This window comes from Dryas octopetala, chromosome 3, assembly GCF_963921425.1.
Source record: "Dryas octopetala chromosome 3, drDryOcto1.1, whole genome shotgun sequence".
Lineage (NCBI taxonomy): Eukaryota > Viridiplantae > Streptophyta > Magnoliopsida > Rosales > Rosaceae > Dryas > Dryas octopetala.
In genome coordinates, this window is record NC_141368.1 from 21,139,601 (window position 1) to 21,145,744 (window position 6,144).

The window sequence follows — 6,144 nt, forward strand, 5'->3', positions numbered from 1 at the left end:
TAAACAATACATGCACTTCCATTAGGTTCAAAACTCACATATATGGCTTAATTGGTTCACACAAGTCTTACTATGCTTCTCTCATTACAGTGCACCAATTTGACAAAGTTTGTGTAAATAGATTCAAACAAGGTCTCATAGTTCACTATTAACAAGAGAGGAACTTTTAAGACCTAAACATACTCATTCTCTTCTTAGCCCTTATTAAACAACAAAAATTATAAATTTTCAACAAAAGTTACCTTCCCCTCACACTTGAATTTAACATTGTCCTCAATGTTAAAAAGTCACTTTGAAAGTTTTTCAATGAAAAATTCATGCATGGGGTGAAAGATAAACAACACACAACACACAACACAAAACACAACAATATAAACAACAAACCAAAAATGAAGAAACTAAAAACAAGGTCAGGATCAAGAAAAACTCCCCCTTGTAGACCTCCAACACTTGGGTTGGCTTTATGGTGCACAAGGAGCATCCTTAAAGTAAATGACTTCCTCTTCTTCATTGACGCTAGCCGAGAAGTAGGGCTTCAAACGGTGGCCATTCACTTTGAACACATCTCCACTCTTCATGTTCTTGATTTCAATGGCTCCATGAGAAAATACTTGAACTACTTGAAATGGACCACTCCATCTTGATCTAATTTTGTCCGGAAACAACTTTAATCTTGAATTGTAAAGAAGAACAAGTTGGTTTGGCTTAAAATTCTTCTTCACAAGCTTTTTATCATGGTATGCTTTGGTTTTCTCTTTGTATAACTAGCATTCTCATATGCTTCATACCTCAACTCATCAAGCTCACAAAGATCAAGCTTTCTCTTCTCACCGGCCTTGATAAAGTTAAAATTCAACTCCTTAAGTGCCCACAAAGCCTTGTGTTCAAGTTCCATGGGTAGATGACATGTCTTCCCATATACAATCCTATAAGGTGACATTCCCAAAGGTGTCTTGAATGCCATTCTATATGTCCACAAAGCATCATTCAACTTCAAACTCCAATCCTTCCTTGAAGTGTTCACCATCTTCTCTAGGATATGTTTGATCTCCCTATTTGAAATCTCAACTTGTCCACTAGTTTGTGGATGATAAGGAGTGCTCACTTTGTGCTTCACATCATAGTTCTTGAGTAAGGCTTCAAGGGGCTTGTTGATGAAATGTGATCCTCCATCACTAATGAGAACTCTAGGAGTGTCAAATCTTGAAAAGATGTTTTCCTTGAAGAATTTCATAACCATCTTGTGATCACTTGTCTTGGATGCCACAGCCTCAATCCACATTGACACATAATCAACACACATAAGAATATATAGATTATCATAAGAACTAGGGAATGGTCTCATAAAGCAATGCCCCAACAATCAAATAATTCAACTTCCAAGATATTAGTTAGGGGCATTTGATTTCTTGATAAAATATTTCCAACCCTTTGACATCTATCACAACTAATAACAAAAGCATATGCATCTTTAAATATGGTAGGCCAAAAGAATCCACTAGTGAGTACCTTTAGTGCGGTTTTCTTGCCTCCAAAGTGTCCTCCACAAGCATATGAATGACAATGCTTAAGAATGCTTTGAACTTCATCTTGGTGCACATATTTTCTCATCACTTGATCTTTGCACATTTTGAACAAGAAGGGATCATCACAAATGTAGTGTCTTGCCTCTTTTAAAACCCTCTTATTGGCTTGATAGTCAAACTCTTTAGGCACAAATTTGCCTTCACTAGCATGGTAGTTCACAAAATGCACAAACCAAGGCAAAGAATCTTCTCTACTAGTTATGACAAAAAGGCTCTCATCCGGAAAAAATTCACACAAAGGGATGTGAGAATTATCACCTCCTTCCACAAATCTTGATAAGTGATCCGCAACTAAGTTCTCCTTTCCGGGCTTGTCTTTGATCTCAATATCAAACTCTTGTAGCAAGAGTATCTACCTTATAAGCCTCTATTTTGCATCTTTCTTGGACATGAGATACTTCAATGCGCTATGATCCATGTGCACAATGACTTTGGCACCCAACAAGTAGTTTCTAAACTTCTCCAAAACAAAGATGATGGCAAGCAATTCCTTCTCCGTTGTGGTGTAGTTGAGTTGAGCATCATTCAAGGTTCTACTTGCATAATAGATGACATGGAAAAACTTGTCCTTCCTTTGTCCCAACACGGCTCCAAGTGCATAGTCACTAGTATCAGACATCAACTCAAATGACATACTCCAATCCGGTACACAAATGATAGGAGATTTGATAAGTAACTCATTGATCTTCTCAAAAGCATGTAGGCAAACCTCATCAAACACAAATGGTGCATCCTTGTCTAGAAAATCACAAAGTGGCTTTGATACTTTGGAAAAGTTCTTAATAAATCTTCTGTAAAAACCGGCATGGCCAAGGAAGCTTCTCACGGCCCTCACACTTGTAGGTGGTGGCAACTTCTCAATGAGCTCCACTTTTGCTTTATCAACCTCAATCCCTCTTGGAGAAACAACATGCCACAAAACTATGCCTTCTTGAACCATTAAATGACACTTTTCCCAATTGAGCACAAGGTTGGTTTCTTCACATCTTTGAAGTACAAGATCCAAGTGGTGAAGACAATCATCAAAAGAATAGCCAAAAACACTAAATTCATCCATGAATACCTCAATGGAGCGCTCCACCATGTCACTAAAGACTGATATCATGCATCTTTGAAAGGTGACCGAAGCATTGCATATACCAAAAGGCATCCTCCTATATGCAAAAGTGTCATATGGACAAGTGAAAGTGGTCTTCTCTTGATCTTCCGGTGCTATAGGGATTTGATTGTAGCCACTATACCCATCAAGGAAGAAATAGTAGGAATGACTCATCAATCTCTACAACATTTGATCAATGAATGACAATGGAAAATGATCCTTCCTTGTGGCATTGTTGAGCTTCATATAGTCAATACACACCCTCCAACCCATAGGGAGTCTTTGTGGCACAAGCTATCCATTCTCATTTGCTACCACAATCACTCCACATTTCTTGGGCACAACTTGAACTAGTGACACCCACTTTGAATCTGAGATGGGATATATCACTCCCACATCAAGTAGCTTCATGATCTCCCTTCTAACAACTTCTTTCATAGAAGGGTTGAGTCTTCTTTGAGCATCCCTTGTTGGCTTGATATCATCTTCAAGGAGAATTCTATGCATGCACAAACTAGGGCTCAATCCCTTGATATCGGCTATGGTTCGTCCAAGTGCTCCTTTGTGTTCTCTAAGCACTATCATAAGCTTACTTTCATGCAAATCACTTAAACAATAAGACACAATTACGGGCAACGTGTGGTTTTCACTAATAAAAGCATACTTTAAATGTGTAGGAAGAAGTTTAAGCTCAAGATTAGGGGGGTATGCAATTGATGGGAGTAAAGGAGTAGAGTTAGAAGAATATATCTCAAACTTCAGAGCCAAGTGTGGTGTGTTAGGCCTCACGGCCTCAAGTGTCTCATCTTCCATGAAATCCATGCCATTGTGCATGATACAAGCTTCCAAAAGATCATTTGTTGATGTCCCAATGAATGTATTCTTCACAAATTTGTCAATACAATCCATCACTTCAATCCGGTAACAATCATGAGCTTGTGATGGCTTCTTCAATGCATCAAAGACCCTAAAGGTAATGGTAGTGTCATGAACGGTCATGGTCATAAGCCCTTCCATAACATCAATTTTGGCACCCACCGTGGCCATGAATGCATGGCCAAAGATGATAGGCAAGTCATTTCCACTTGTTTGTACCTCCTCCATGTCAAAGATAATGAAATCTGCCGGTATAATGAGCTCATCAACTTTCACAAGAACATCCTATACCACTCCTCTTGGATACACAATGCTTCTATTTGTCAATTGAAGAGAAATAATGATGGGAGAGATGTCTCCAAGAGCTAATGTCTCATACACATGATAAAGCATAAGATTGATGCTTGCCCCTAAATCCATCAAGGTTCTCTCAAAAGGTTGGTTTCCAATGGTGCAAGGGACGGTAAGGGAGCTCGGATCCTTCAACTTTGGTGGAAGCTTCCTTTGCAAAACAGCACTCACTTGCTCACTTGCTCACTTAGTACCACATTGTCATTCTTCTCAAATTGTGTCTTGTACCTCTTGTTTGTGCATAGATCCTTCAAGAACTTGGAATAGGAAGGAATGGTCTTGATGGCATTGAGGAGTGGAATGTTGATGTCCATTTTCTTGAACTACTCAAGAAGCTCATTCTTCTCTCTCTTTCTTTGCCTTGACTTCTTGCTTCCTTTGAACTTGAGGATATGGAAGTGGTGGCTCAAAATCTTGCACTATATTCAAAGGAGGGTTGAATGTGATACCTCTCTTGAATGGTCTCTCAGATTGCTCTTTCTCTTGCTTCTCCTTGATGCTACTCTCGACCTTGGTATTAAGATTATCCTTCAAAGCCTTAGGATAACCATCATTGTACCCCAAATTCACTTCACTATCACCCAATTCCATGACCTTCCCTTTGTTCTTCTCTTGCTTCTCAAATCCGGGTGATGCAAGTAGTTTTCCTTGTTGTGCCTTGGTGTGCTCCCTAGGTTGCTCTTGTGCCTCTTCCTCAAAGCTTGGCAAAGTTACTTGATTGTTGTACTATTTTCCACTTCTCAAGGTAGTGATAAGTTTAGCTTTCTCATGCTTTGGATTGTTCTCAACCATGCTTGGAAACACACCTTGCTTCCTTTCTCTAACCTCATTGGCCAATTGCTCCATTTGCATCTCAAGTTTGTGTCAAACCATTGCTTAGAATATTGATCTTTTCATCTTGCTTGGCTTGATTTTCTTTGCTCTCTATGATGAAACTAGTTAACAAATCTTCAATAGAGGGTTTTTTGATTACTTCTTGATGCATTTTTTGTTGTTGTGAAGGAGCTTGGTAGGGTACCTTAGGAGCTTGATATGAATTGATGGCTCTTTGGTTGTTGAATGAAGAGCTACTAGCACCTTGATAGCCACCATTAGGCCTTTGAAACCCTTGGGCTTGCTCACGACTAGGATACGATGGTGCTTGAGGTGTTTGTGGTTGGTCACTCCATATAAAGTTTGGATTATTTCTCCATCCCAGATTGTAAGTGTTGCTATAGGGATCATTCATTAGTCTTTGTTGATAACCAAGTTGGTTGCATTGCTTCATAAATTCTTGAAATGAACCTCCTTGAGGGCATTGCATTGTCTCATGTTGCAAGCTCTCACATATCATACAACTATGCTCCACTTCCTTGCTTGCCATAGATGAAGATGGTGCATGGCTAGAATTCCCTTGTTGAGCATTGAGAAGCAAATCAAGCTTCTTGTTCATTGCGGCCTCTATATTCTTCAACTCTTGTTGTACATTGATGTGAAGAGTGTCCATCTCAAATACTCCTCTTCTTTGTTACTCTTTCATAGATAAGTTCACATCCTTCATTGGCAACCTATCATTGACATTGTCCCAAAGTTGTGAAATCTCACTCAAATTGTCAAGAACCTCCATGGCCTCCCTTTCAGTTTTGTCCATAAAGCTTCCTCCACATGCATAGTCCACTCTTCTCCTTGTTTCTTGAGTCAATCCCTTGGTGAGACCATGATTAGGGCAACCATTTTCCATATCTTTGAATCTCTCCCATGCTTCATGAAATAGCTCATTAGGTTGCTCCATAAATTGCATTAAGAGTTGCCTAAGAGCATTGGTCTTTGATGGTGGAAAGAGCTTTTGGAGAAAGCTCTTTTGCATTTCCTCCCATGTGTGGATACTTGCGGCCGACAACTTGTATAACCATTGCTTAGTTTTGTCCTTCAATGAGAATGGGAAAAGTCTTAACCTCAAATTGTCCTCATTAATTCCATTTAGTTGTACGGTTGAGCAAGCTTCACAAAATTCGGTGATGTGCAAGTAGAGATCGCTACTTGTCATTCCATGAAAACTAGGTAACAATTGCAATGTACCCGGCATGATCTTAAATGTATTTGCACAAGGTGGAAGCACAATGCAACTAGGATGAGTGGCCAAAAGATGTAGTGTAAAATCTCTCAAGGGTCTTTCTTCCTCTAGTGGTGGTGGAGGTGGATTTATATCCCTCATCCTTGCTTCCTTTGGAGGTGATTTTTCCCTTGTCTTCC

The 6,144-nt window shown here is 39.5% G+C and overlaps 1 non-coding gene across 1 annotated transcript; it reads left to right on the plus strand.

The window, feature by feature from the left end:
* The first annotated feature begins 5,603 nt into the window (after positions 1 to 5,603).
* Positions 5,604 to 5,710, plus strand: LOC147291749 (small nucleolar RNA R71). The gene has a single exon (XR_015121581.1). It is a non-coding gene; the product is annotated as a small nucleolar RNA R71 (small nucleolar RNA).
* The last annotated feature ends 434 nt before the right edge of the window (positions 5,711 to 6,144 follow it).